The following is a 24,758-nucleotide window of genomic DNA, read 5'->3' as shown; positions in this document are numbered from 1 at the left end:
GCGACTGCTACCTCTTGAGCACTGCGTTGGATTTCCCCGAAGAGGAGAGGATGATGCAACAAAGTAGCGTAAGTATTTCCCTCAGTTTTTGATAACCAAGGTATCAATCCAGTAGGAGACCACACACAAGTCCTGTTGGAAATATGCCCTAGAGGCAATAATAAAATGGTTATTATTATATTTCCTTGTTCATGATAATTGTCTATTGTTCATGCTATAATTGTATTAACTGGAAACCGTAATACATGTGTGAATACATAGACCACAACATGTCCCTAGTGAGCCTCTAGTTGACTAGCTCGTTGATCAATAGATGGTTATGGTTTCCTGACCATGGACATTGGATGTCATTGATAACAAGATCACATCATTAGGAGAATGATGTGATGGACAAGACCCAATCCTAAGCATAGCACAAGATCGTGTAGTTCGTTTGCTAAAAGCTTTTCTAATGTCAAGTATCATTTCCTTAGACCATGATATTGTGCAACTCCCGGATACCGTAGGAATGCTTTGGGTGTGCCAAACGTCACAACGTAACTGGGTGGCTATAATGGTGCACTACAGGTATCTCCGAAAGTGTCTGTTGGGTTGGCACGAATCGAGACTGGGATTTGTTACTCCGTGTGACGGAGAGGTATCTCTGGGCCCACTCGGTAATGCATCATCGTAATGAGCTCAATGTAACTAAGTAGTTAGTCACGGGATCATGCATTACGGATCGAGTAAAGTGACTTGCCGGTAACGAGATTGAACGAGGTATTGGGATACCGACGATTGAATCTCGGGCAAGTAACGTACCGATTGACAAAGGGAATTGTATACGGGATTGCTTGAATCCTTGACATTGTGGTTCATCCGATGAGATCATCGTGGAACATGTGGGAGCCAACATGGGTATCTAGAGCCTGCTGTTGGTTATTGGCCAGAGAGCTGTCTCGGTCATGTCTGCATGATTCCCGAACCCGTAGGGTCTACACACTTAAGGTTCGGTGACACTAGAGTTGTTATGGGAATTAGTGTGCAGTTACCGAATGTTGTTCGGAGTCCCGATGAGATCTCGGACGTCACGAGGAGTTCCAGAATGGTCCGGAGGTAAAGATTTATATATGGGAAGTCCTATTTTGGCCACCGGAAAATGTTCGGGATTTTTCGGTATTGTACCGGGAAGGTTCTAGAAGATTCCGGAGTGGGGCCCACCTGCATGGGGGGACCCACATGAACGTGGGTAGTGGGTTCAAGGCCCCACACCCCTGGTCAAGGCGCACCAAGATCCCCCCTTAGAAGGAATAAGATCATATCCCGAAGGGATAAGATCAAGATCCCTAAAAAAGGGGGATAACAATCGGTGGGGAAGGAAATGATGGGATTTCTTTCCTCCCACCTTTGCCAATGCCCCAATGGATTTGGAGGGCAAGAAACCAGCCCCTCCACCCCTATATATAGTGGGGAGGCGCATGGGAGCTTCACCCTTCCCCTGGCGCAGCCCTCTCCCTCCCCAACACCTCCTCCTCCATAGTAGTGCTTGGCGAAGCTCTGCCAGAGAACTGCAAGCTCCACCACCACACCGTCGTGCTACCGGAGCTCTCCCTCAACTTCTCCTCTCCCCTTGCTGGATCAAGAAGGAGGAGACGTCCCCGGGCTATACGTGTGTTGAACGCGGAGGCGCCGTCCGTTCGGCGCTAGATCGGATCTTCCACGATTTGAATCGCCGCGAGTACGACTCCATCATCCTCGTTCTTGAAACGCTTCCGCATCGCGATCTTCAAGAGTTCTAGATCGGATCTCTTGCTGCTAGAATCTTCATAGATTGATCTTGGTGATGCGTAGAAAATTTTGAATTTCTGCTACGTTCCCCAACAGTGATATCAGAGCTAGGTCTATTGCGTAGATTCTATGCACGAGTAGAACACAAGTAGTTGTGGGTGTTGGTTTGTTCAATTTGCTTACCGTTACTAGTCCTATCTTGATTCGGCGGCATCGTGGGATGAAGCGGCCCGGACCGACCTTACACGTATGCTTACGTGAGACAGGTTCCACCGACTGACATGCACTTGTTGCATAAAGGTGGCTAGCGGGTGCCAGTCTCTCCCACTTTAGTCGGATCGGATTCGATGAAAAGGGTCCTTATGAAGGGTAAATAGCAATTGGCATATCACCGTTGTGGCTTTTGCATAGGTAAGAAATGTTCTTGCAAGAAACCCATAGCAGCCACGTAAAACATGCAACAACAATTAGAGGACGTCTAACTTGTTTTTGCAGGGTATGCTATGTGATGTGATATGGCCAAAAGAATGTGATGAATGATATATGTGATGTATGAGATTGATCATGTTCTTTTAATAGGAATCATGACTTGCATGTCGATGAGTATGACAACCGCCAGGAGCCATAGGAGTTGTCTTAATTTATTGTATGACTTGCGTGTCATTGAAAACGCCATGTAATTACTTCACTTTATTGCTAAACCCGTAGCCATAGTAGTAGAAGTAATAGTTGGCGAGACAACTTCATGAAGACACAATGATGGAGATCATGATGATGGAGATCATGGTGTCATGCCGGTTTCGAAGGTGGTCATGTCGTGCCTCAAGATGGAGATCAAAGGCGCAAGATGATATTGGCCATATCATGTCACTTTATGATTTGCATGTGATGTTTGCCATGTTTACATCTTATTTGCTTAGAACGACGGTAGCATAAATAAGATGATCCCTCATTAAAATTTCAAGAAAGTGTTCCCCCTAACTGTGCACTGTTGCAAAAGTTCATTGTTTCGAAGCACCACGTGATGATCGGGTGTGATAGATTCTAACGTTCACATACAACGGGTGTAAGCCAGATTTACACACGCAAAACACTTAGGTTGACTTGACGAGCCTAGCATGTATAGACATGGCCTTGGAACACAAGAGACCGAAAGGTCGAACATGAGTCGTATAGTAGATACGATCAACATGGAGATGTTCACCGATGATGACTAGTCCATCTCACGTGATGATTGGACACGGCCTAGTTGACTCGGATCATGTATCACTTAGATGACTAGAGGGATGTCTATCTGAGTGGGAGTTCATTAGATGAGCTTAATTATCATGGACATAGTCAAAAGGACTTTGCAAATTATGTTGTAGCTTGCGCTTTAGTTCTACTGTTTAAGATATGTTCCTAGAGAAAATTTTAGTTGAAAGTTGATAGTAGAAATTATGCGGACTGGGTCCGTATACTGAGGATTGTCCTCATTGCTGCACAGAAGGTTTATGTCCTTAATGCACCGCCCGGTGTGCTGAACCTCGAGCGTCGTTTGTGGATGTTGCGAACATCTGACATACACGTTTTGATGACTACGTGATAGTTCAGTGCGTAATGTTAAACGGTTTAGAATTGAGGCAGCGAAGACATTTTTTGAAACGTCGCTGAACATATGAGATGTTCCAAGAGCTGAAATTAGGATTTCAGGCTCATGCCCACGTCAAGGGGTATGAGACTTCCAACAAGTTTCTTAACCTGCAAACTAAGGGAGAAAAGCTCAATCATTGAGCATGTGCTCAGATTGTCTGATTACTACAATCACTTGAACCGAGTGGGAGTTAATCTTCCAGATGAGATAGTGATGGTTCTCCATAGTCAGTGCCACCAAGCTATTAGAGCTTCGTGATGAACTATAACATATCAGGGATAGACATGATGATCCTTGAGCAATTCGCGATGTTTGACACCACGAAAGTAGAAATCGAGTAGGAGCATCAATTGTTGATGGTTAGTAAAACCACTAGTTTCAAGAAGGGCAAGGGCAAGAAGGGATACTTCATGAGACGACAAATCAGTTGCTGCTCTAGTGAAGAAACCCAGGGTTGAACCCAAACCCGAGACTAAGTGCTTCTGTAATGAGGGAACGGTCACTGAAGCAGAACTACCCTAGATACTTGGTAGATGAGAAGGTTGGCAAGGTTGACAGAAGTATATTGGATATATATTATATTAAATGTGTACTTTACTAGTACTCCTAGTAGCACTAGGTTATTAAGATACCGGTTCGGTTGCTAAGTGTTAGTAACTCAAAATAAAAGAGCTACGAAATAAACGGAGACTAGCTAAAGGTGAGATGACGATGTGTGTTGGAAGTGTTTCCAAGGTTGATGTGATCAAGCATCGCCTACTCCCTCTACCATCGAGATTGGTGTTAAACCTAAATAATTGTTATTTGGTGTTTGCGTTGAGCATAAACATGATTGGATTATGTTTATCACAATACGGTTATTCATTTAAGGAGAATAATGGTTACTCTGTTTATTTGAATAATACCTTCAACGGTCTTGCACCTAAAATGAATGGTTTATTGAATCTCGATCGTAGTGATACACATGTTTGTGCCAAAAGATATAAGATAGTAACGATAGTACCACATACTTGTGGCACTGCCACTTAAGTCATATTGGTATAAAACACATGAAGAAGCTCCATATTGATGGATCTTTGGACTCACTCGTTTTTGAAAAGATTGAGACATGCGAACCACGTCTATTGGTATATACGCATGAAGAAACTCCATGCAGATGGATCGTTTGGACTCACTTGTTTTTGAATCACTTGAGACATGCAAATCATACCACATGGGCAAGATGACTGAAAGGCCTCGTTTTTAGTGAGATGGAACAAGAGAGCAACTTGTTGGAAGTAATACATTTGATGTGTGCAATCCAATGAGTGCTGAGGCACGCAGTGAATATCGTTATGCTCTTACTTCACAGATGATCTGAGTAGATTCTTAGTATATTTACTTGATGAAACACAAATCTGAATTATTGAAAGCTTCAAGTAATTTTAGAGTGAAGTTGAAGATCGTCGTGACAAGAGGATAAAATGTCTATGATATGATCATAGAGATAAATATCTGAGTTACGAGTTTGGCACAAAATTAAGACATTGTGGAAATTGTTTCACAACTAATACCGCCTGGAACACCATAGTGTGATGGTGTGCCCAAACATCGTAACTGCACCCTATTGGATATGGTGCATACCATGATGTATCTTATCGAATTAACACTATCTTTTATGGGTTAGGCATTAGACACAACCACATTCACTTTAATAGGGCACCACACAATTCCATTAAGATGACACCGTATGAACTATGGTTTAGAGAAACCTAAGATGTTATTTCTTATAACGTTTGGGGCTGCAACGCTTATGTGAAAAAGTTTCAGGCTGATAAGCTCAAACCCAAAGCGGATAAATGCATCTTCATAGGACACCCAAAAATAGTTGGGTATACCTCCTGTCTCAGATCCAGAAGCAAAAGGGATTGTTTCCAGAATCGGGTCCTTTCTCGAGGAGAAGTTTCTCTCGAAAGAATTGAGTGGGAGGATGGTGGAGACTTGATGAGGTTATTGAACTATCACTTCAACTAGTGTGTAGCAGGGCACAAGAAGTTGTTCTTGTGGCGCCTACACCAGTTGAAGTGGAAGCTGATGATAGTGATCATGAAACTTCGGATCAAGTCACTACCAAACCTCGTAGGTCGACAAGGACGCGTACTGCTTCAGAGTGGTGCGGTAATCCTGTCTTGAAGGTCATGTTGCTAGACAACAATGAACCTACGAGCTATGGAGAAGCGACGGTGGACCCAGATTCCGACGAATGGCTCGAGGCCATAAAATCCGAGAGAGGATCCATGTATGAAACCAAAGTATAGACTTTGGAAGAACTACTTGATGGTCGTAAGGCTATTGGGTACAGATGGATTTGAAAAGGAAGACAGACAATGATGGTAAGTATCACCATTAAGAAAGCTCGACTTGTCATTAAGATGTTTTCTGACAAGTTCAAGGAGTTGACTATGATGAGACTTTCTCACTCGTAGCAATGCTAAGAGTCTGTTGAAATTATATTAGCAGTTCCTGCATTATTTATGAAATCTTGCAGATAGGATGTCAAAACATTGTTTCCTCAATGATTTTCTTGAGGAAAGGTTGTATGTGATACAACCAGAAGGTTTTGTCAATCCTAAAAGATGCTAACAAGTATGCAAAGCTCCAGCAATCCTTCTAAGGACTGGAGTAAGCATCTCGGAGTTGGAATATATGCTTTCATGAGATGATCAAAGATTTTGGGTTTATACGAAGTTTATTGGAAACTTGTATTTCCAAAGAAGTGAGTGGGAGCACTATAGCATTTCTGATGAGTATATGTTGTTGACATATTGTTGATCGGAAATGATGTAGAATTTCGGGAAAGCACATAGGGTTATTTGAAAAGTGTTTTTCAATGGAAAACCTGGATTAAGATACTTGAACATAGAGCATCAAGATCTATAAGGATAGATCAAAAATTGCTTCATAGTACTTTCAAATGAATACGCACCGTGACAAGATTTCGAAGGAGTTCAAAATAGATCGGCAAATAAGGAGTTCTTGGCTGTGTTATAAGGTGTGAGTATTGAGTAAGACTCAAGACCTGACCATGGCCGAAGAGAGAGAAAGGATGAAGGTCGCCCCCTATGCTTTAGACGTAGGCTCTACAGTATGCTATGCTGTGTACTGCACCTGAAGTGTGCCTTGCCATGAGTCAGTCAAGGGGTACAAGAGTGATCCAGAAATGGATCACATGACATCGGTCAAAGTTATCCTTAGTGACTAGTGGACTAAGGAATTTTTCTCGATTATGGAGGTGGTAAAATAGTTCGTCGTAAAGGATTACGTCGATGCAAACTTTGACACTAATCTGGATGACTCTGAATAGTAAACCGGATTCATATAGTAGAACAGTTATTTGGAATAGTTCCAAATAGTGCATGGTAGCTGCATCTACAAGATGACGTAGAGATTTGTAAAGCACACATGGATCTGAAAGGTTTAGACCCATTGACTAATGGCCTCTCTCACAAGTGAGATATGATCAAACCCCATGGGTGTTGGATTCATTACGATCACATAGTGATGTGAACTAGATTATTGACTCTAGTGCAAGTGGGAGACTGTTGGAAATATGCCCTAGAGGCAATAATAAAATGGTTATTATTATATTTCCTTGTTCATGATAATTGTCTATTGTTCATGCTGTAATTGTATTAACTGGAAACCGTAATAAATGTGTGAATACATAGACCACAACATGTCCCTAGTGAGCCTCTAGTTGACTAGCTCGTTGATCAATAGATGGTTATGGTTTCCTGACCATGTACATTGGATGTCAACAAGATCACATCATTAGGAGAATGATGTGATGGAAAAGACTCAATCCTAAGCATAGCACAAGATCGTGTAGTTCGTTTGCTAAAAGCTTTTCTAATGTCAAGTATTATTTCCTTAGACCATGAGATTGTGCAACTCCCGGATACCGTAGGAATGCTTTGGGTGTGCCAAACGTCACAACGTAACTAGGTGGCTATAAAGGTGCACTATGGGTATCTCCGAAAGTGTCTGTTGGGTTGGCACGAATCGAGACTGGGATTTGTCACTCCGTGTGACGGAGAGGTATCTCTGGGACCACTCAGTAATGCATCATCATAATGAGCTCAATGTAACTAAGTAGTTAGTCACGGGATCATGCATTAAGGAACGAGTAAAGTGACTTGCCGGTAACGAGATTGAACGAGGTATTGGGATACCGACGATCGAATCTCGGGCAAGTAACGTACCGATTGACAAAGGGAATTGTATACGAGATTGCTTGAATCCTTGACATCGTGGTTCATCCGATGAGATCATCGTGGAACATGTGGGAGCCAACATGGGTATCCATATCCCGCTGTTTGTTATTGGCCAGAGAGCTGTCTCGGTCATGTCTGCATGATTCCCGAACCCGTAGGGTCTACACACTTAAGGTTCGGTGACGCTAGAGTTGTTATGGGAATTAGTGTGCAGTTACCGAATGTTGTACGGAGTCCCGGATAAGATCTCGGACGTCACGATGAGTTCCGGAATGGTCCGGAGGTAAAGATTTATATATGAGAAGTCCTATTTTGGCCACCGGAAAATGTTCAGGATTTTTCGATATTGTACCGGGAAGGTTCTAGAAGGTTCCGGAGTGGGGCCCACCTGCATGGGGGGAACCACATGAACATGGGTAGTGGGGGCAAGGCCCCACACCCCTGGTCAAGGCGCACCAAGATCCCCCCTTAGAAGGAATAAGATCATATCCCGAAGGGATAAGATCAAGATCCCTAAAAAAGGGGGATAACAATCGGTGGGGAAGGAAATGATGGGATTTCTTTCCTCCCACCTTTGCCAACGCCCCAATGGACTTGCAGGGCAAGAAACCATCCCCTCCACCCCTATATATAGTGGGGAGGCGCATGGGAGCTTCACCCTTCCCCTGGCGCAGCCCTCTCCCTCCCCAACACCTCCTCCTCCTCCGTAGTGCTTGGCGAAGCTCTGCCGGAGAACTGCAAGCTCCACCACCACGCCGTCGTGCTGCCGGAGCTCTCCCTCAACTTCTCCTCTCCCCTTGCTGGATCAAGAAGGAGGAGACATCCCTGGGCTGTACGTGTGTTGAACGCGGAGGCGCCGTCCGTTCGGTGCTAGATCGGATCTTCCGTGATTTGAATCGCCGCGAGTAGGACTCCATCATCCGCGTTCTTGAAACACTTCTGCATCGCGATCTTCAAGGGTATGAAGATACACTTCTCTCTCTCTCTTGTTGCTAGAATCTTCATAGATTGATCTTGGTGATGCGTAGAAAATTTTGAATTTCTGCTACGTTCCCCAACAAGTCCCTCGTACCTACACAAAACGATAGCTTCTTGCAACCAACGCGATTAGGGGATGTCAATCCCTTCACGATCACTTACGAGAGTGAGATTTGATAGAGATGATAAATAATATTTTTGGTATTTTTGATAGATAGATGCAAAGTAAAAAGTAAAAGGCAAAGTAGAAGCAAAGCAAGTAAATAAAGCGATAGAGATTGATATGATGAGAATAGACCCGGGGGCCATAGGTTTCACTAGTGGCTTCTCTCAAGAGCATAGATTTTCTACGGTGGGTGAACAAATTACTGTTGAGCAATTAACAGAACTGAGCATAGTTATGAGCATATCTAGAGAATGATAAGGTATATATGCATCACGTCTGAGACAAGTAGATCGAAACGATTCTGCATTTACTACTATTACTCCACTCATCAACCGCTATCCAGCATGCATCTAGAGTATTAAGTTAAAAACAGAGTAATGCCTTAAGCAAGATGACATGATGTAGAGGGATAAATTCATGCAATATGATAAAAACCTCATCTTGTTATCCTCGATGGCAACAATACAATACGTGCCTTGCTGCCAATGCTGTCACTAGGAAAGGACACCGCAAGATTGAACCCAAAGCTAAGCACTTCTCCCATTGCAAGAACTACCAATCTAGTTGGCCAAACCAAAAGGATAATTCGAAGAGACTTGCAAAGATAACTCAATCATACATAAAAGAATTCAGAGAAGATTCAAATATTGTTCATAGATAAGCTGGATCATAAACCCACAATTCATCGGTCTCAACAAACACACCGCAAAAAGAAGATTACATCGAATAGATCTCCACGAGAGAGGGGGAGAACATTGTATTGAGATCGAAAAAGAGAGAAGAAACCATCTAGCTACTAGCTATGGACCAGAAAGTCTGAAGTAAACTACTCACACTTCATCAGGGGGGGGCTATGGTGTTGATGTATAAGCCCTCCATGGTGGATGCCCCCTCCGGCGGAGCTCCGGAACAGGCCCCAAGATGGGATCTCGTGGATACAGAAGGTTGCGGCGGTGGAATTAGGTTTTTGGCTCCTTTTCTGATCGTTTGGGGATACGTAGGTATATATAGGAGGAAGGAGTACGTCGGTGGAGCAGCAGGGGGCCCACGAGGTAGGGGGCGCGCCCCCACCCTCGTGACCGCCTCTTTTGTTCCATGGAGTAGGGTCCAAGTCTCCTAGATCACGTTCCCGAAGGTTTTATTCCGTTTGGACTCCATTTGATATTCCGTTTCTTCGAAACACTGAAAAAGGCAAAAAACAGCAATTCCGGGCTGGGCCTCCGGTTAATAGGTTAGTCCCAAAAATAATATAAAAGTGGAAAATAAAGCCCAATATAGTCCAAAACAGTAGATAAAGTAGCATGGAGCAATCAAAATTTATAGATACGTTGGAGACGTATCAAGCATCCCCAAGCTTAATTCCTGCTCGTCCTCGAGTAGGTAAATGATAAAAAAGAATTTTTGATGCAGAGTGATACTTTGGCATAATTTCAATGTAAATCTTCTTAATTGTGATATGAATATTCAGATCTGAAAGATTCAAGACAAAATTTCATATTGACATAACAATAATAATACTTCAAGCATACTAATCAAAGCAATCATGTCTTCTCAAAATAACATGTCAAAAGAAAGTTCATCCCTACAAAATCATATAGTTAGGCTATGCTTCATTTTCGTCACACAAAGATGTTCCCAACTTCTATACCCCCGATGACAAGCCAAGCAATTGTTTCATACTCAAATAATTTCAAACTTTTTCAACCTTTACGCAATACATGAGCGCGAGCCATGGATATAGCACTGTGGGTGGAATAAAATATGATGATGGGGATTGTGTGGAGAAGACAAAAAAGGAGAAAGTCTCACATTGACGAGGATAATCAACGGGCTATGGAGATGCCCATCAATTGATGTCAACATGAGGAGTAGGGATTGCCATGCAACGGATGCACTAGAGCTATGAATGCTCAACAAAAGAAAACTAGTGGGTGTGCATCCAACTTGCTTGCTCATGAAGACCTAGGTCATTTGAGGAAGCCCATCGTAGGAATATACAAGCCAAGTTCTATAATGAAAAATTCCCATTAGTATAAAAAGACAACTTCTGAGACTCACTACATGAAGAACAAGGTGCTACTTTGAAGCACAATATATGAGACTCACTACATGAAGGACAAGGTGCTACTTTGAAGCACAAGTGTGGAAAAAGAGATAGTAGCATTGCCCTTTTTTCTTTTCTTATTTTCTCTTTTTTTTTCTTTTGGGCCTTTTTTGGCCTTTCTTTCTTTTTTTCTTTTTTTGGGCAATGCTCTAACAATGATGATCATCACACTTCTATTGATTACAACATAAGGATTACAACTCGAAACTTAGAACAAGATATGACTCCATATGAATGCCTCCGGCGGTGTATCGGGATGGTGCAATGAATCAAGAGTGACATGTATGAAAAATAATGCATGGTGGCTTTGCCACAAATACGATGTCAACTACATGATCATGCAATGGCAATATGACAAAAGTAATGTATGTCATGATGAAGATGATGGAAGTTGCATGGCAATATATCTCGGAATGGCTATGAAAATGCCATAATAGGTAGGTATGGTAGCTGTTTTGAGGAAGATATAAGGAGGCTTATGTGTGATAGAGCGTATCGTATCACGGGGTTTGGATGCACCGGCGAAGTTTGCACCAACTCTCAAGGTGAGAAAGGGCAATGCATGGTACCGAAGAGGCTAGCAAAGGCGGAAAGATGAGAGTGCGTATAATCCATGGACTCAACATTAGTCATAAAGAACTCATATACTATTGCAAAAATTTAGAAGTCATCAAAAATCAAGTACTACGCGCATGCTCCTAGGGGGATAGATTGGTAGGAAAAGACCATCGCTCGTCCCCGACCGCCACTCATAAGGATGCACAAGCCAGGTACACTTCATGTTTCAAATTTGTTACACAACTTTAACCATACGTGCATGCTACGGGACTTGCAAACTTCAACACAAGCATTTCTCAAATTCACAATTACCCAACTAGCACGACTTTGATATTATCACCTCCATATCTCAAAACAATTATCAAGCATCAAACTTATCTTAGTATTCAATTCACTCAAAAGAAAGTTTCACATATCTTGAACACTAAATATATTAACATGAAGCAAATTACCATGGTATTAATGACTCTCCAAATAATCTAAGTGAAGCATGAGAGATCAATAGTTTCTTTAAAACAAATCCACCACCGTGCTCTAAAAGATATAAGTGAAGCACATAGAGTATTCTAACAAACTCCAAATCATGTATGGCTCTCTCAAAAGGTGTGTACAGAAAGGATGATTATGGTAAACTAACAAGCAAAGACGCAAATAATACAAGACGCTCCAAGCAAAACACATATCATGTGGTGAATAAAAATATAGCTCCAAGTAAATTACCGATGGAAGTGGACGAAAGAGGGGATGCCTTCCGGGGCATCCCCAAGCTTTGAATTTTTGGCATCCTTGGATTATCTTGGAGGTGCCATTGGCATCCCCAAGCTTAGGCTCTTGCCACTCCTTGTTCCATAATCCATCAAAAGAATTCACCCAAAACTTGAGAACTTCACAACACAAAACTCAACAGAAATCTCGTGAGCTCCGTTAGAGAAAGAAAACAAAGAACTACTTAAGGTACTGTAATGAACTCATTATTTATTTATATTGGTGTTAAACCTACTGTATTCCAACTTCTGTATGGATTATAAACTGTTTTACTAGCCATAGATTCATCAAAATAAGCAAACAACACACGTAAAACAGAATCTGTCAAAAACAGAACAGTCTGTAGCAATCTGTAACTAATGCAAACTTCTGGAACTCTAAAAATTCTACCAAAATAGGAAGTCCTGGAAAATTTGTTTATTGAACATAAGCAAAAGGAATCATCGCAAAATCACGTTTCTGTGATTTAACAAAATTATATTCGTGCGTGCAAAGTTTCTGTTTTTCAGCAGAATCAAATCAACTATCATCGTAGGTTATCCTATAGGTGCTACTTGGCACAAACACTAATTAAAAGATAAAACCACATCCAAACAGAGGCTAGATCTATTATTTATTCCTAAACATAAGCAAAAAAAATACAAATAAAATTGGGTTGCCTCCCAACAAGCGCCATCGTTTAACACCCCTAGCTAGGCATAGAAACAAGGATAGATCTAGGTATTGCCATCTTTGGTAGGCAATCCGTAAGTGGCTCTCATGATAGATTCATATGGTAATTTTATTTTCTTTCTAGGGAAGTGTTCCATGCCCTTCTTTAAGGGAAATTGGAATCTAATATTCCCTTCCTTCATATCAATAATTGCACCAATCGTTCTAAGGAAAGGTCTACCAAGAATAATAGGACATGAAGGATTGCAATCTATATCAAGAACGATAAAATCTACAGGCACATAATTCCTATTTGCAACAATAAGAACATCATTAATTCTTCCCGTAGGCTTTTTAATAGTGGAATCTACAAGATGCAAGTTTAGAGAGCAATCATCAAAGTCACGAAAATCTAGCAAATCACACAAAGTTTTGGGAATAGTAGAGACACAAGCACCCAAATCACACAAAGCATGAAACTCATCATAGAGTTTTCTAGGGATAGAAACTTTCAACTCAAGTTTTTCTTCATAAGATTGCATCAAGGCATCAACAATGTGTTCTGTAAAGGCCTTATTTTGACTATAAGCATGAGGAGAATCTAGCACGGATTGCAACAAGGAAATACAACCAATTAAAGAACAATTTTCATAATTAAATTCCTTGAGATCCAAAATAGTGGGTTTAGCAACATCTCGGTTTTTATTTATTTCAATCCCAGTTTCATCAATTTCATCATCTACAAACTCCGAATTCTTAGAACGCCTTCTAGGTAAAGGAAGATCATATTGAGTTTCATCAAGATTCATATTGCGAAACAAAGATTTGATGGGGGACACATCAATAACTTTTAGATCTTCATCTTGATTTTCATAGGAATTGGAAGAACACACTTTAATAAAGGTATCTTTGAAAGCACGTATCCTAGCGGTTCTTCCTTTGCACTCATCAATGGAAATTCTCATGGCTTTGAGAGACTCATTGATATCATGCTTAGGAGGAATAGATCTAAGCTTTAAAGAATCAATTTCAAGAGAAATTCTATCAACGTTCCTAGCCAAATCATCAACTTTAAGCAATTTCTCTTCAAGCAAAGCATTAAAATTCTTTTGTGAATTCATAAAATCTTTAACACTACTCTCAAATTCAGAGGGCATCTTATTAAAATTTCCATAAGAGTTGTTGTAGGAATTTCCATAATTATTAGAAGGATTACTAGGATAAGGCCTAGGATTAAAATTCCCTCTATACGCGTTGTTTCTAAAACTATCCCTACCAACAAAATTCACATCCATAGATTCATGATTATTCGCAAGCAAGGTAGACAAAGGCATATCATTGGGATCAAGAGGAGTATTTTTAAGAGCAAACATCTTCAAAAGTTCATCCATCTTTTCACTCAAAATATTGATTTCTTCTATAGCATGCACTTTTTTACTGGAAGATCTTTCGGTGTGCCATTGAGAATAATTAGCCATAATATTATCAATCAATTTTGTAGCATCTCCTAACGTAATTTCCATAAACGTGCCTCCCGCGGCCGAATCTAAAAGATTTCTTGAAGCAAAATTCAATCCGGCATAAAATTTTTGTATGATCATCCATAAATTCAAACCATGAGTAGGGCAATTGCGAAGCATCAATTTCATTCTTTCCCAAGATTGGGCAACATGCTCATGATCAAGTTGTTTAAAATTCATGATATCGTTCCTAAGAGTGATGATCTTAGCAGGAGGAAAATACTTAGAGATAAAAGCATCTTTGCACTTGTTCCAAGAATTACTATTTTTAGGCAAAGATGAAAACCAAACTTTAGCATGATCTCTAAGTGAAAACGGAAATAACTTCAATTTGACAATATTGTTATCCGTATCTTTCTTCTTTTGCATATCACACAAATCAACAAAATTGTTTACATGAGTAGCGGCATCTTCACTAGGAAGGCCGGCGAATTGATCTTTCATAACAAGATTTAGCAAAGTGGTATTGATTTCACAAGACTCTTCATTATTAAGAGGAGAAATCAGAGTACTAAGGAAATCATTATTATTGGTATTCGAGAAGTCACACAATTTGGTATTATCTTGCGCCATGGCAACAAGTAATCCAACACACAAGCAAACAGAAAGGCAACGAGAAAAAGGCAAACGGGAAAGAGAGGAGGAGATTGGGAAAGAGAGGGCGAATAAAATGGCAATGGTGAAGTGGGGGAGAGGAAAACAAGAGGAAAATGGCAAATAATGTAATGTGAGGGATAGGGATTGTGATGGGTACTTGGTATGGTTGACTTGCTTACGTGAGACTCCCCGGCAACGGCGCCAGAAATTCTTGTTGCTACCTCTTGAGCACTGCGGTGGATTTCCCGGAAGAGGAGAGGATGATGCAGCAAAGTAGCGTAAGTATTTACCTCAGTTTTTGAGAACCAAGGTATCAATCCAGTAGGAGACCACGCACAAGTCCCTCGTACCTACACAAAACGATAGCTACTCGCAACCAACGCGATTAGGGGTTGTCAATCCCTTCACGGTCACTTACGAGAGTGAGATCTGATAGAGATGATAAATAATATTTTTGGTATTTTTGATAGATAGATGCAAAGTAAAAAGTAAAAGGCAAAGTAAAAGGAAAGCAAGTAAATAAAGCGATAGAGATTGATATAATGAGAATAGACCCGGGGGCCATAGGTTTCACTAGTGGCTTCTCTCAAGAGCATAGATTTTCTACGGTGGGTGAACAAATTACTGTTGAGCAATTGACAGAATTGTGCATAGTTATGAGCATATCTAGAGAATGATCATGTATATAGGCATCACGTTCGAGACAAGTAGATCGAAACGATTCTGCATCTACTACTATTACTCCACTCATTGACCGCTATCCAGCATGCATCTAGAGTATTAAGTTAAAAATAGAGTAACGCCTTAAGCAAGATGACATGATGTAGAGGGATAAATTCATGCAATATGATAAAAAATCCATCTTGTTATCCTCGATGGCAACAATACAATACGTGCCTTGTTGCCCTTGCTGTCACTTGGAAAGGACACCGCAAGATTGAACCCAAAGCTAAGCACTTCTCCCGTTGCAAGAACTACCAATCTAGTTGGCCAAACCAAAAGGATAATTCGAAGAGACTTGCAAAGATAACTCAATCATACATAAAAGAATTCAGAGAAGATTCAAATATTGTTCATAGATAAGTTGGATCATAAACCCACAATTCATCGGTCTCAACAAACACACCGCAAAAAGAAGATTACATCGAATAGATCTCCACGAGAGAGGGGGAGAACATTGTATTGAGATCCAAAAAGAGAGAAGAAGCCATCTAGCTACTAGCTATGGACCCGAAGGTCTGAAGTAAACTACTCACACTTCATCGGAGGGGCTATGGTGTTGATGTAGAAGCCCTCCGTGGTGGATGCCCCCTCCGGCGGAGCTCCAGAACAGGCCCCAAGATGGGATCTCATGGATACAGAAGGTTGCAGCGGTGGAATTAGGTTTTTGGCTCCTTTTCTGATCGTTTGGGGATACGTAGGTATATATAGGAGGAAGGAGTACGTCGGTGGAGCAGCAGGAGGCCCACGAGCTGGGCGCGCCCCCCACCCTCGTGACCGCCTCTTTTTTTCCTTGGAGCAGGGTCCAAGTCTCCTGGATCACGTTCGGTGAGAAAATCACGTTCCCGAAGGTTTTATTCCGTTTGGACTCCATTTGATATTCCGTTTCTTCGAAACACTGAAAAAGGCAAAAAACAACAATTCTGGGCTGGGCCTCCAGTTAATAGGTTAGTCCCAGAAATAATATAAAAGTGGAAATAAAGGCCAATATAGTCCAAAACAGTAGATAAAGTAGCATGGAGCAATCAAAAATTATAGATACGTTGGAGACATATCAGCGGCCTCCATGGCGGGGTCCATCCTCCCGTCCTCGGATGGCATGATCTGTACTGGATTTAAAGCTGGGGCAGCTACAGGTGTGATCTCCTGAACATCGTCCGACAACAGATCTAGGTCATGCTCGTCGCGACTGTACGGTGCACCTGTCATGGGCTCGAATCCGTCGAAGATCAAGTCTCCGCGGATGTCGGTAGTGTAATTCAGGCTGCCAAACTTGACCTGATGGCCAGGGGCGTAGCTATCGATCTGCTCCAGATGGCCAAGCGAATTGGCTTGCAGTGCGAAGCTGCCGAATACGAAGATCTGTTCGGGGAGGAAAACATCGCCCTGGACCGCATCGTTGTGGATGATTGAAGGAGCCATCAAGCCTTATGGTGACGACACAGTGGAACTCTCAATGAAAGCACCATTGTCGGTGTCAAAACCAGCGGATCTCAGGTAGGAGGTCCCGAACTGTGCGTCTAAGGCTAATGGTAACAGGAGGCGGGGGACACAATGTTTACCCAGGTTCGGGCCCTCTCTATGGAGGTAATACCCTACTTCCTGGTTGATTGATCTTGATGATATGAGTATTACAAGAGTTGATCTACCACGAGATCGTAGAGGCTAAACCCTAGAAGCTAGCCTATGATTATGATTGTTGTTGTCCTACGGACTAAACCCTCCGGTTTATATAGACACCAGGGGGCTAGGGTTACACAGAGTCGGTTACAGAGAAGGAAATCTACATATCTGAATTGCCAAGCTTGCCTTCCACGCAAAGGAGAGTCCCACCCGGACACGGGACGAAGTCTTCAATCTCGTATCTTCATAGTCCAACAGTCTGGCATAAGCATATAGTCCAGATGTCCGAGGAGCCCCTAATCCAGGACTCCCTCACCCGCGATGTGCGGTTCGCGGTGAACCCTAATGGTTCTGGCCGGGGGCGTTACGCGGGTGCGGGGCATGATGATCACGCCCAATCTCGTTGGCAATGGGGGGATGATGGCTATGATGCCTATGGGGATGGGCAGCACCGCGACTCTTCTTCAACGGGAGGAGGCCGTGGCTATGCATGGCAGAACAACGGCGGAGGCGGCCGTGATTTCTATGGCCCTCCGGGAGGTTTCGTGGAGGGGCCAGCAGGTCCCAACTATCATGCACGCAGCAGCTATCGCTATAACCGGGGTGGGAGGGGAGGTGGTAGACGACCGCCCCCACCTAGACCTCCGCCACGTCCGGCCTAGACGACAGAGGTGCAGAAGGCACCGACAACGGTACATGTGGAGGCGGTGGCTAAGCCGGCGCTACCGGCGGTTACAATGGAGGCAGTTACGGCGTTGGCGATTGTGCAGGTGCTCGTGGCTAAGCAGATGGCAGCTAAGCAGCGGGACTTGGCTTATGATAAGAGTACTGACAAGGCCACCGGTGAATGTAAGGGTGCGGACAAACGCGATGGGGAAAAATTATCCAAGTGGGCACTTAAGAAGAAAAAGTTACTGTGTTACATATGCGGTGAGCCGGGTCATTTTGTGGCAGAGTGTAGCACTGAGCTGTGTGACTATTGTAGTAGATCGCAGCATGTGTCAGCTGACTGCCCACTTCTTTCAGGCCCTAAACCGGTGGTCAACAATTATGGGGTCTGCTGTCAAGAGTTAATGTTTTTTGAGTCACCAGAAGTGGCACCTATGGCGCAGGTGATGGAGAGTTGCTTTCCTGCAGTTGTCAAGGTTACTAATGGGGTTTTGACAGAGACCCAGATCGTGCGATAGTTGCGGGACCTGGTACCGGGTGATTATCAATGGGACCTTGTTAAGTTGGAGAACCAGACTTACAAGGTTGACTTTCCCACTAAGAGGACCAGTTGCATGTTCTCAAGTAGTTCGAATATTGTCATTGCTTTTGATGAGTGGAAAGAGAAGGAGCCCGAGGGTATACCTTTAGAGAAGGTTTGGGTACGCTTCTTTGGGGCACCTCACAAATATATCAATCATTTTTTGGTTGCTTGGAGCTTGGGGTCGCTCATTAGCAAGACGGAGCAGGTTGACATGCCTTTTACTCGTGCTCACGGAGCTGCGAGATTACTTGTCAGTGTGGTCAGTTGGCAGCATGTGCCGGATGTGGTCAAGTGGACACATGCCGGGGTTACATATGTGCTCGATATTGAGATTGAGGATACACCAGTACCGTAGGAGGGAGATGATCTTCAGGATATGGATACGACTGAGGGAGATGGAGGAGCCCCGGGAAATCAGGACAAGGGACCCGAGAGTAATCCGCAGGACTTGGCGAAGGGGCAGGAGTCGTAGTCGGATAAGGCGGCAACTGCCAAGGAGGCGTCATCTTGCATGACACCGATTAACACGCTCCGCTTTGGCTCTTTTGGAGCTCGGTCTGCACAGAGTCGGTTATGGAGTAACCAAGTTGAGGTGGATGATCCAAAGGAGCTTGAGTTACCACCGGTGTTGCTTCCTACTGTTGGTTCGCCTAATGTGCTTATATCCCACAGGGCTGATTCCAAGATTCAGGACTCACAGGGTTGCGGTCTACCGTTGGCGAGTAGGGGGGGTGGGCAGGAGGCTCCCATTCCCTAGCTAGGGGAGGGGCGCGGGCTGGAGAGCCGCCCTACCCTCTCACCACGCGGCAGCTCTGGGCAGCTTGGCTCAGTGCGCGAGTAGGAGGCCCGCAATGTTCCCTCGCCGATGTCGTCTCCGAGCTCCGCTGTCGGTTTGGGGGGGGGGGCAGCGGGACTGTGGAGCAGGTGGCTCCATGGTCAGTTTCTCCCACCATTGTGGCTGGGGTGGCTCACTCGACCGCGCCTATCCCTTCTCCGGCTAGGGAAGGGTGTCTGTGTGGGGAGCACTCACCTCGGGAGAGGACTGCGGAGGAGCTCATCACCTTTGGTGGGATCCCGGATCCGATCACGTCTGGCAGGCATGTCAGCAACCGGATCCAGGAACAACCTGATGCTGATGACCTGCAGTTAGCGCGCGCCAAGAGGGCGGTCATGCTTCGAGATGTCAAGGCAGCTACATGTATGTCTTTTGATAGAAGTTGTTCAATTATGCATTTCTCTGAGCATGAAATTATTGATAAGGCAAACAACTTAGGAATAACTTTGGGTTCAAATGAAAAAGAGGTAGCGAAATCTGTTAATGATCTTTTGGATTTAGAAGCAGAACGGGCCTTTGAAATAATTCGAAACCTCACATCACTTAAACCTATGAATGAGGATGCCATGAACAACTTAGGAATTGTAGCCCTTGAGAACATTTGTAATAATCTATTACCTAGTGAGGAGGCCAAGGATGAGGAGGGGTCCGAGATGTTGGACACTGTAGAGCCTCTAGTGACGGAGGGCAATGTCTCGTGTCCTATTGACCATACGGTTCCGGGGATGCTAGGGAGAAGCCTAAGCGATCCTGGAAACAAAAAATATATCCTACCTCAGCGGTTCGTAGAAGCGCTAGGGTTAAGCTAAAGAAAAAATTCCATGATGACTTATGAAAGGAATCTTTTGGAATAGCAGAGGTCTAGCTGACTTGGCTAAACGAAGGTTCTTGGCGGAAACAATGATAGAGCAACAATTAGATTTTATTACGCTTTTGGAAACACGACGAGATAATTTTACTTCACAATTTCTTGGAACTTTATCCGGAGGCGTTGATTTTGATTGGCACATCTTACCTCTAGAGGAAGATCTAGTGGGATCTTACTAGGGGTTCGGTGTGAAACACTTGAGGTCCTTAACATGGTTCAGGGAGATTTTACAGTTAAGTTTTGGGTGAGATCAAAAGTGGATGGGTTCCGATGGTCTCTCGTGGCTGTGTATGGAGCACCACAACCTAAACTTAAACCAGATTTCTTAGCTGACTTGGTGCGGATCTATGGAGATGAGACTCTACCAATCCTGGTTGGTGGTGACTTCAATATAATTCGGAGGAGAGATGAAAAGAACAATGATAATTTTGATGATCGGTGGGCTATGATGTTCAATATGATTATCGAGAGTCTTAATTTGAGAGAAATTGAACTCACCGGTAGACAATTTACTTGGGCCAACTCGCTGCCCACTCCGACTTATGAGAAGTTGGATAAGGCACTGGCAAGTGTGGAATGGGAACAAAAATATCCTTTGGTGTCGGTTCATGCGATGCAAAGAGCGATCTCGGACCATACACCACTGCTTGTAGACTCGGGAGAGGCTACGCATATTGCAAACAAGAATGCTTTTTCTTTCGAACTTAGTTGGTTCGAGAAAGAAAACTTCTTGGAGATCATCGCACGCGAATGGGCAATTCCTGTTAGTGGAAGCACTAGTCTTGAGAGATGGCAAAATAAGATCCGTCATTTGAGACAATTTTTTGTGAGGTTGGGCCAGAAATGAAAGTGGGATTTACAAACAAGAAAAAGAGCGACTTACTCGTCTGATCGAAGCTTTAGATTTAAAAGCTGAAACTAATTTGCTTATGGTGAATGAGCAAAGTTCCAAGTCCGAAGCTGAGCAAGGCCTACAAGCTCTTCTTAGAGAGGAGGAGCTCAAATTGGCACTGCGTGCCAAAGTGCTTAAGGTTGTCCAAGGGGATGAGAATACACAATTTTTCCATATGATTGTGAATGGCAAACATAGGAAGAAGAAAATCATTCAGCTTGAACAAGACGAGGGGACAATTTTGGGGCATGAGAATCTGAAAGCTTATATCTCCAACTACTATAAACAACTGTTTGGCCATCCAGAAGCAAGTACGGTGACCCTAGACAAAACTGTAATTGGAGATATTCCTCAGCTCCAGGTAGAAGAGAACGATATTTTAGCTGCACCGTTTACTGATAAGGAGATTCTGAATGCAATCTCACAAATGAAATCGAATAAAGCACCGGGACCAGACAGGTTTCCAGCTAAATTCTATAAGAAATGTTGGCATATTATCAAAGATGATCTTATGCCTATGTTTCATGATTTCTTTAACGGTCATTTAGAGTTGTTTCATCTTAACTTTGGTATGATTACGCTATTGCCAAAGAAAGAAGAGGCAGTTCGGATTGAACAGTTCAGGACAATTTGTCTTCTTAACGTAAGTTTAAAAATCTTCACAGAGGTGGGGACCAATAGACTGACACAGATCGCGCGTTCAGTGGTACAACCGAGCCAAACAATGTTCATGCTAGGGCGACATATACTTGAAGGGGTGGTCGTTTTGCATGAAACGTTACATGAAATCCATTCGAAGAAGCTTGATGGGGTTATCTTCAAAGTGGATTTCGAGAAGGCGTATTATAAAGTAAAGTGGCCCTTCCTACAGCAGGCAATGCGCATGAAAGGATTTAGCGAGGTCTAGCGGAACCAAGTGGGTTCTCAAGTCCAAAAGGGTAGTGTCGGAATCAAGGTTAACGATGATATCGGTCATTATTTTCAGACACACAAGGGTTTGAGACAAGGAGATTCCATGTCTCCTCTCTTGTTTAATATAGTGGCCGATATGTTGGCCATTCTCATTGGCAAGGCCAAACAACATGGGCAAGTGGAGGGGTTAGTTCCTCATCTGGTTGATGGAGGAGTATCCATTCTACAGTATGCTGACGACACTATCTTATTCATGGAACACGACATTGCTAGGGCGCGTAATATGAAACTTATATTATGCCTCTTCAAACAATTGTCTGGTTTAAAGATAAACTTTCACAAAAGTGAGTTGTTCTGCTTTGGGAGGGCCAAAGACGAACAAGACACATATAGACAATTGTTTGGATGTGAATTGGGCTCTTTACCTTTTAGTTATTTGGGCATACCGATCCACCACCGTAAGTTATCTATTAAATAATGGAAATGTATCGAAGATTGAATAAAAAAAGCTGAGCTGCTGGAAGGGTAAGCTTATGTCTTATGGAGGTCGGCTAGTGCTGATTAACTCAGTACTGACTAGTATGCCTATGTTCCTACTACCATTCTTCGAAATTCCAAAAGGGGTACGGAAATGACTTGATTTCTTCAGATCTCGATTCTTTTGGAAGCCAGATGAGGCCAAGAGGAAATACCGTCACGCGTGATGGGACATTATTTGTTGACCAAAAGACCAGGACGGTCTCGGTATTGAGAACTTAGAAATCAAGAACAAATTCCTTATGAGCAAATGGCTCTACCGGTTAGAGACTGAGCCGAAGGGCATGTGGGCACAAATTTTGCGTAATAAGTATCTACAGTCAAAAACACTCGCTCAGGTTACCATGAGACCAACCGACTCGCCATTCTGGAAAGGGCTTATGAGAATGAAGGACTTGTTCTTTCGTAGGGTCAAATTCCTAGTTGGCAATGGGTTGTCAACAAGGTTTTGGGAGGATACGTGGTTAGGAGAGACGCCCCTGGCCGTACAATATCCCACCCTCTATAACATTGTGCAACGTAAGGATGATTACGTAGGCACAGTTCTACATACGAGTCCATTGAATATCTAGTTCAGACGTGCGTTAGTTGGTGAGCGTTGGACTGCATGGATGCACTTGGTTCAGAGATTGATAGATGTTCAACTCTCTAACCAACCAGATTCGACGAAATGGAAACTAGCTAAGAATGGGGTTTTTACGATAAAATCTTTGTATTTGGATTTGGCTAATTCTGGCCCAATCTCGAGATCGTTGCATATTTGGAAGATTAAGGTTCCTTTGTGCATTAAAATCTTTATGTGGTTTGTCCACAAACAAGTGATTCTTACAAAGGACAACTTAATCAAGAGGAGATGGGTAGGCAGTCCACGATGTTTCTTTTGTGATCATGATGAAACAATACAACATTTATTTCTTGAATGCCCACTCACCAAATTACTTTGGAGAACGATTCATATAGCCTTTAACATTATTCCTCCAGTTGACATTACATCGTTGTCTGGAACGTGGTTAACTGGGGTTGAACATACTACGGCGGCTCGTATTCGGATTGGAATATGTGCGCTTTTGTGGGCTATATGGAATTGCAGGAATGATTTAATATTTAACAGACAACACAATTTAACTTTCTTGCAGGTCATCTTCAAAGCTACTGCTTGAATCCGTACATGGTCCTTACTCACTCCTATGTAATCCAGGGAGCCTTTGGTTACTGGGTGCAACCAGTGGGAGATGGTAGCACGGGCTTTATTCAACCGGTTCGAATGGTGGTCACATAACATGATAGGAGTCTAGGGAGATTATCCTTCTTTTTGCCATTCCGGTTGTGATTGTCGGCATGAACTATGTTTTTTTATTTTCGCTCCACTTGCGAGCTGTAATACTTTGACGACTTTGTGCTTTTTTGCGAACTTTTAATAAGATGGCTGCATGCATCTTATGATGCAGAGGCCGGGGGTACGCCTCCATTTCCAAAAAAATGTAAAATTGCTACTGCATTATCAAAGATGAGATTATGTGGAATCCCTGTATGACAATATCTACCAATTCCATATTTAATTGTTTCTTGCTCAGTTCCTAATCCCAAGGATATTTTGTCAAGGTCTTCCATTCTTGTTCTGAATTTTGGGGATCAAGTAACACATGAAATTAGCATAAGGGTCATGGGGAAAACTATAGGAGTTCGTTGGGTGCTTGGCAATTAGCAGAAGTAGTTGTTGCCCGGTGATGGTGGCGGCGCCTCCTTCTCCTCCTCTTGTGTGGCCTTCATGGTGATGGTGATGGAGGGAGAGGCCTCCCCTAGATGAGATGGGAGAGCCTCTTGGCGGCTGCGTGGACTTGTGTGGAATGAGGATGATGATCCCGGCTGCTAGGGTCTGAGCTCTTCATATAGGAGGCCTCCTCGAGTCTCCTCCGTTGATGTAGCCTCCTCCCCTTCATCCAACGACTCTTGGGGAGTGAAATCCATGCCCAAATGATGCCTTATCTGCCAAGGATCTTGTAGGAACAAACCGGGACGAAATCAGAGCAAGATAGGGAAAGTTCTGGCCAATTTACGAAGCTGTGCGCCCAAACGAGCGGTTGTGGTCGTATGGAAGGTCGTCTTCCATTCTAGACTCCGGGAGCA

This window comes from Triticum dicoccoides, chromosome 4B (assembly GCF_002162155.2).
Source record: "Triticum dicoccoides isolate Atlit2015 ecotype Zavitan chromosome 4B, WEW_v2.0, whole genome shotgun sequence".
NCBI lineage: Eukaryota > Viridiplantae > Streptophyta > Magnoliopsida > Poales > Poaceae > Triticum > Triticum dicoccoides.
Note: the sequence above shows the minus strand (reverse complement) of the source record.